An 8,157-nucleotide genomic window follows, 5' to 3' on the forward strand; every position below is an offset into this window, starting at 1 on the left:
AGCCAGATTATATTAATGCAGGTGTGCAGGGAAGCTGCTTTTGGGTGAATTCACTGGCCCCAAGGACTGAGGCCAGGAAAATCACTGGTTCACTTGCAGGGAGAGGAGACAGACAAGGACCAAAATGTCTGGATTATATAGGGAAGAGCCTCTGGGGAAAGGGCAGCCCTAGGCTGGAAAGTTCAGGGCTGGGGCAAGGTATGCCAGGTAGAGATGCTGGGAGAACCTGGAGGCCAGGTCTGCTTGGATATGTAAAATATGCAAGGCAGTCTCTTGTGAAATCACACGGTGGGCATGGATCCAGAAGGAGGTAAGGGTATGATCAAAATATCCATGTACAAAAGTCTCAAAGAAGCCGGGCGGTAGTGGCACACACCTTTAATCCCAGCACTCGGGAGGCAGAGGCAGGCGGATTTTTGAGTTCGAGGCCAGCCTGGTCTACAGAGTGAGTTCCAGGACAGCCAGGGCTACACAGAGAAACCCTGTCTCGAAAAACAACGACAACAACAACAACAAACCAAAAAAAAACAAAAACCAACCAACCAACAAACAAACAGCACAAAAACCAAAAATCTCAAAGAATTAATTGATATATATATATATATATATATATGTGTGTGTGTGTGTGTGTGTGTGTGTGTGTGTGTGTGTGTATGTATGTTGTTTTTCGAGACAAGGATTCTCTGTGTAGTTCTGGCTGTCCTTGAACTCACTCTGTAGACCAGGCTGGCCTCGAACTCAGAAATCCGCCTGCCTCTGTCTCTCAAGTGCTGGGATTAAAGGCGTGTGCCACCACTGCCCAGCTAAAGTGTATTTTTAAAACAAGACACAAGTCATAATAAATCACAGAACAAAAAAAAAAAAAAAAAAACTCGCAAACCCCCATTTGCAGATTAAGCAAACCAGACCCTGTTCTTCATCTACAAGATCAACTGTGTTCAATCATAATGTAGTGTTTTGTTAATTTGACCATCTTTTCCTCTCTGACCGGATCTGGATACGCAGCTCAGACTGGCCTCAAACTAAAGATTCTTCTACTTAGTTTCCTAAATTCTGGGGATTACAGTCCAACTCCCATCTTTCTCCATTCAACCCGATGTAGCTAGGAGGCCGGACTCTCACAAGGACTGAGCTTGTGAGGCTTGAGACAGTGGGTTTCACCTCTCTAACCTTGGTTCAGAGGTTAACTGATACAGGCTTGATCCTCTGCTCAGGGCGACGTGCACAACGCGATCCGTAGGAAGGGCTGATTCAGCCGCTGCTGATGCTACAGTGCTTCCTTTCAACCCTTGGAGGGTCATTTACATTTGTGGGTACTGAGCCAGGATCGTGTGCTGCTTTTTTTTTTTTTTTTAAAGGATACTCATCCTGCTTATCCCCCTGTCTCCTCCCTGCAGCTCTTCCGAGGGCTTAGGGATAGGAAGTTCGCCTAGCGGAGAAAAGCTGCGGGCTTCACGCCTCCGGCCCGCTGATCAATCAACAGCGAGAGCAGCCTTGGGGCCAATCAAAAGCGGCAGCGGCAGATCAAGGTCTGCCTCTTTGAGAACGCCTCCGTGTCTCATTGGTTATGGCTCAGGGACAGCCAATGAGCGGTGCCACCGCAGGGTGAGCTCAGAACTGGGTTTTGCAAGGTGCCTCCGTGGCGGAGATCCAGGGACTACTTGATCCTAGGCACTGCAGTGCTGGCTCAGCAGGCTGGCAAGTCATAGAAAATTAGAAGTGCTTTATTCAGTAGAAGTTTTTATCCAAACAGGCCAATCATGATGGGTCTAGGCACCACTACCCATACCCATGGCTGGGGCTGGCGTCCTCCCTGCTGGAATACTTTATGATGAGGGTGAGGCAGGCTAGTCAAGCATCCAATCCAGTCCGTGGCGGTTTAAGAAAAGAGCATCAGGAAAGGGGGCTCCCCAATACCTGCCGCTGGGCTGACTTTTGAGGCCCTTCCAATTTAGTGTGGTGGCCCCCTACGTTCTCTTCCTACTTCCCTCACTTTGTTAGTGACTAGGCAGAGCAAATTCCTTCAAGGGCCTAACGTGCTGGTGTTAACGCACCTTCAAAATTGCCTGGGCTCTCTAGAGAGATGGTGGTTAAGGGTGTAAGGCGCTTTCTTTCAGACTCTAGTTGATTCCAGCACTCATGTCAGGCAGTTTATAACTGCTTGTAACTCTAACTCCAGTGGGCCTAACACCTGTCTTCTAAGGGCACCTTCTTGCTCTGGAGGGGGGATGGATGGATGGGGGAGGGAGGGAGGCAGGAAGAGAGAAAGTCTCATGTAGCCCTGGATGGTCTGGCACTTGCTATGTAGACCAAGCTGGTATCAAACTCATAGAGATCTGCCTCCAGAGTGAAAATAAGTCTTTTTTTTGGGGGGGGGAAGGGGAAGCTTTACTTTATTTTTAGGTAAAAATTTATGGTACAAACTGGGCATGTGCCCTTTCCAAATGGGTATGTGTAACCTCCCTAATAAATTTCCTTATCCTTCTTTTGATGGACACTCCTTTAGAAATTATTTCCATGCTCTCCTCGTCCGCTGCAGAAAATAAAACGTTCTCCAATCTTTATTTACGGCAATATTTATTTGGATTTTGCACTCACCGAGACGGCGATCTCCTTGCGTTAGGTTACATCTTCTCAATACATTGCTAATTTCTGCATACAGTAGAGGGTTAAGAAGAAAGCTTGAATTTTCATATTGGAGGTGCTCAAATAGCAGGGCACAAACAGGAAAGATGGTAGTTTCCTTAAGTTCGTGTTGAAGGAGTCTTCGAAGTCTTTAACGGGAACAGAAAGGTCAGCAGAGAGGGCAGAAAAGGGCAAAATCTGTAGCCAGTCAACACGGCATCTCGGCTTCACGCCTTGCCGCTTACACACCTCCAGGCCAATCAGACTCAAGGTCCGAGTTCCACAGCCAATCAGCTGCAAAGAGAAGTCAGTTGCTTCCGTGGCTGGTCAGCACCCAACAGACACCAATAAGAAAAGAGCAGGGCCAGAGGTGCAGCCAATCAGCGCCCGCGTCAGGATCAAGCGCGCAGAGGCTGTGCACGCGCTGGCCTCGAGCTCCTGGCCTTGCGTTGATCCCCGCTTTCTAACGGTCACTCTGGCCCGAGCTGTCTTCAAAGTGGGTGATGCTGATGTGGAAGGAGACCAAACTGGTGAGTGCTACGGCTTTTCTTCCTTTTTTTCTTTGATATTGGGCCTAGCCCAGAGAATGCTAGGGCTGAGGTGGGAGTGTCCACGAGGGACGTTGTGGAGGATCAGAATCGCTTTAGGTCGTGTGTTTCTTGGTCATTTTGGGGCCCAGGTTGGATAGGAGAGGCAGCATGCCCTCCGACTTTTTGATATGGTCCCGGAGGCCAGCTTATGCTGAGGTAGGAAAAGCCACCAACACTGCCTGGCTCTGGCAACTGGAGGGAGAAGCTTGGTTCACTGGTGTGCACGTGGTGACAAGTTTTCTGGGATCTTTGGACCCAGCTTGCACTGGAGTGAATGTTCATGAGGTTGAAAGCGCACTGGGAAACTATCAGTCTGTTTTTCCAGACCTCATAGATGGCTGTTTTCCTGACTTGAGGTTGAAGTGCTTCGGCATTGGGTTCAGAGTGGACAATGTGACCGGGATGTTGGCCCAGTGGTTCTCTGGAAGTTCTCGGGAGAAAGCCTCTAAATCCCAGCCAAGTCTATTGCCCAATAAGAACTGATACTTCCCCTATTGGATCTGTGGCTTTTCAAAATTCGGGGGTGCCCAAACCTTCCCGTGTTCTTGACCTGTAAGTATAGGGCAGCCACACCAGTTGTGCTGGCCTGAGGGGAGAGAGCTGTGTGAGATCCTCTGTGCTTTAGGGAAACGTCTTCACTGTGATCATTTAAGTTGCTACTTTTGGTTGAGACAGGGGCTTGCTCGGTACTTCTAGTCTTGGCTCCAGGCTCATGATCTTCCTGCCTCAGCTTCTGGTGATGGAATTAGAGCCTCATTCCATTCCTGAGTCACTGACTTTTTTTTTTTTTTAACTTGCGGGGCAGTATGCTGATACCTAATTTCACTTGGCTATTTAGTATTGTTAAAGTCTCTGGGGTACTTCGGGTTACATCTAGAATGTAGACATGGAAGACAGCCCCATGACTGGGCTTCCATGGTCTGTTTGCTCTTGAAAATCACCAGGAAATGTGTGCACATGTTTGTGTATGTATTTAGTGGGAAGAGGGCTAAAGGGATTGCAAAGACGACGAGAATAGGCAGGGGCTTCACAGCATTCTGTGGGATTCGTTTTGTTATTCATTCATATGTGAAATGGTATGGGTGTCTGAAATGTTTAATGTAAAAGGGCTGCTCCTGTGTGTCTGGATGGTGAGGTCCTGAGAGGTTAAGAACCATTGGAATAGAGCAGACCTTATTCCATACTATGTACAGGTTCTGGGCGAGAGCACAACTTACCCATTCCTCCCCTCCCCCCACCCCTGTGCTTGCTGTAGGTCTCATATACTGACCTGCACATCCATCCCCAGTCAGTACAGGACCTCGTGTGTACCTCTGTTTACACATAGTCCACTCTCATGCGTGGACAGTTGAGGCCCATCTGAACCTAGGGTGTGGGTTCAACATCATTTGGTCCAACAAACTCTGGACTCTGGACTCCCAGAATATAGATTGTGTGTGGTATGTGTGTGTGTGTGTGTGTGTGTATGGGTGAGCGTGTGTATGTGAAACTTTATGTGTGTGTATGTATGTTTGTGTATGAACGTATGTAAACGGGTGTGTATACACAGTGGCATTCTCTCAGCACACAAGTGGGTACTTCTTTGATGTTCTGGGATTCTTCAGCCCACAAGAAGGAACACAGCCCAAGGAGGCCAAAGTGGGGCCCTCTGCTTGGGTTTAGGTAAATATTGATATTTAATACTCATCTTGAATCAGCCCCCATGAAGCGGCTGAGGATTTGGGGAAGAGGTTAGCCCCGTAATAAGACTGAAGAAGGGATTGCGGAAATGAGTTGGAGCCTATGGTTTCTGACCATCGGCTAGTCCAGTCCCTTTGTCGTCTCATCCACAAAAGGTGAGCTATCCCAGGGTCTTTATAATCCCAGTTCAGCACCTTCGGGTATTGAATATATTTTGTTCTTGGGTTAAGCCGAGTGCTGGTATTTTTTTTTTCTTTTACTATTTATTCCTGTGTGCTGGTTTAAGGGAAGAAAGGAATTTACCAGAGGTCTCTCTCTCTCTGCTCTGGTATGCATGGGATGTACTTGACTCCAGTGAACAGCTCAAAAGTTCCTCTCAGATTTGGATAATTGGTCTTAACACACGTAAATACCGTGAGTAGTGTGTGGACCTTCATTTAGGGAAAATGTGCTCTGGGGAAGATTTTTGTTCTAACACAGTTTTTTCTAACTTGAATTCTGTTCAGCTTGGCTTGGGGAGTGGTCTCAGTATTTAAAATACTTGGGGCAAAGGGAGGTGTGGTGGTTCATACCTGTAATCAGAGCTTTTGGGAGGCCAAGGTGGGAGTATTGATGAAAGACCAGCCTGGGCAGTCTGACAGTGAGATCCTACCTCAAAACGGAAAATAGTGAGAGAAAATGAAAGGAGAACATTTTTCATAAAGCAACCACCCCTGGCATGCTGTGACAGTCTGAGTTTAACTGTAATGTTTACATAGAATCAGTACTCGTTACATTGTTATAGTACCCTGAGTTTTGCATTTTAATCTCAGCTTTGATTTTGCACGGCTGTGTGAAGCGAGTGAGCGCCTCATACATTGCCCCTTTGTTTCATTGGTCGATCCTCCTGGCTTGCCCCGCCCCTTTGTTTCATTGGTCAATCCTACTGGCAGGACTAACCTGTCAGACCTCAAGCTTGACTCGGCAATACCGGTATTAAAGAGAACAGAGAAAGCTGGGCATGACGGCTCATTCCTAGAACCCTCAGCATTTGGAATGCTACGGCAAGAGGAGTTCCGTGAGTTTGAGGTCAGCCTGGGCTATAGACCATATCTCAAAGAACAAAGAGAAACTAACAACAAAACAGAACGGTGATCATCCCTCCTTTCCCCACATATTTCTCTTCCAATCATATGTCCAAAAGGCACATTAGCCTCTGCCTGGACACAGGGTGTGTCCTAACCTGTGAGTTCGAGACTCTACGCCAGAGAGATGACGCTCTCTGCATGAGCCTGGGAAGCAGGAAATGGGAACAACTTTTGATGTTTCAGACAGGGCTTTATTATGCTGCTCAGGCTGACTTCAAACTCAATCCTCCTGCCTTAGCCTCCTGAGTGCTGCGATGACCAGCAAATGCCACTTTGCTCAGAGACGGAGACACTGCAGGAACAGTACGTCAGGTTATAAATCAGAGGCCAGAGGCAGTGGGTCAGTTAGTTTGGGAAAGGATTGGTCTTGAAATTACCTTTCATAAGGAGCTTCACTAGGATACTGAACTTGCTACCCTGGGGTAGTATGATTGGGTCTTGCAGTGGGAGAGCATTAGGAGAGATGTAGCATCATATTATCAGAATGAAGAGGTGCTGAAGGAGAGCCTGGCTTCAAAATCCTAGAGAGGTGCTTTATTAGGAGAGAGAGCCTCATGTACCGCGTAGTGGGGGTCCTGAAGAAAAGGCATCTGATCCTAGAGAATGTTCAGATTGGTCTAGGTTTTTTTTTATAAGGTACCAGAAGCTCCATACCATGTGATTTAGTCTAGCATGCTCTACACGACTCTTGGCATTGCATGCAGCCAGGTACTAGATGGAGCCAGGACCTTGTCTCGCAGTTGCGAAGGGGAGGGTCTGCAAGGCCATAGCACAGCAGGGCTTCTAAACTCCCTTCCGGAGAGCCAGCAGGAGAGCAGCAGGGGGTGGGGCTAAATGTCTAAGAGATAAAGGCAACTACAGGGTCTGAAACCTAGCGGTAGTGTCACTACTCTTCCAAGTCACAGTGCTCACTGCTGGATCTGTTTCTCTTGTCATTGCTTAATGCCAAGTGTCCACGATTGGATTGCTCTTCCATGGCTGTAGGAAGAGGCCAGGAAAGGACCCCCAGTGTCACCAGCATAAGGGCTCAGGTGCAAAGGGCCCTGAAAATGCTTCTAAGTGAGGGGATAGCCTCACTGTGGGAAGACACCAAGTGGGAGGCATGATGGGGTTTCCTATTCTTCAGGGGCTTTTCTTTACTCAGTGGGGAACCCCCTGGCTCTTTTCTCAGTGCCCTGAAAGCCTGCTGTCAGTCCCCACGGACTATCTTTGAGTGGCCCCTACTTCTTGGTCATCAGTGGGTAAAGCATACTAATGGGGCAGCCGAGTCACTGGCAGGAGAAAGAAGGGCCTTCCTCCATTGGGCAATTTGGCTGCTGTCGGATCCCCAGCGCCTTTCCCTCGACAGCTGTAGCTTTGCCCCACTTCTTGTTTTTAGAGACTGTGTGTTTTTGTGTTGGAGGAAGGTTTGTATCTGTTTGCACATTGGTATGTCTTTTACATAGCAGTCTCTAGAATGATCCCGAGTGCGTGATGTTAGGAATTAGAAAGCTCAGAAGTGGAAAATATTTAACGTTCAGAGGAGCAGATGAACACAGGGTGCCATTTGCATTTTCCCTTTCGCTCTGACTCATCTTCCCGTATCTCCACCCTACTAACCCTTCACCAGCCTCACCCACTGACACACCCTGTCTGATCTAGGAGGGTTGACACCTGTCTGTACCCAAGCTAGAATAGGAGGGAAGGCATCCTAGGTCTGGAGGGAGAGAGCAATAGAAGGCTGAATGGAACACCTTAAGAGTCCTGGAGCCAAGGGAGAAAAGCAGATCTGACTGTCAGGTATTGGCTCTAGGAGGGGCCAGACGCTAGGGAGATCCCTCTGGGGATTCAGCTGATCCTGGCACCATAGCAGCCTAGCCAATGTCTGGCTTGTTTCTCCTTTCCTTATTTATTCTGTTTGTATGACATATTAGACACCTGCCACAAATGAAAAAAAATCAGCTTAAGGATCAGATTGATAGAATGGTAAAAAATAAATAAAAAATAAAAAGGAAACAAACAAACTTGAGTCTCAAAGACTTTTATCCCTTCCTCAAAATAATGAGCAGCAAAACTGGGTGGCGATGCTGGCTGAGACAGGAAGAAGACGAGAGAGAGAGAGAGAGAGAGAGAGAGAGAGAGAGAGAGAGAGAGAG

This window comes from Grammomys surdaster, unplaced genomic scaffold (assembly GCF_004785775.1).
Source record: "Grammomys surdaster isolate TR1022 unplaced genomic scaffold, NIH_TR_1.0 125671, whole genome shotgun sequence".
NCBI classification, from domain to species: domain Eukaryota; kingdom Metazoa; phylum Chordata; class Mammalia; order Rodentia; family Muridae; genus Grammomys; species Grammomys surdaster.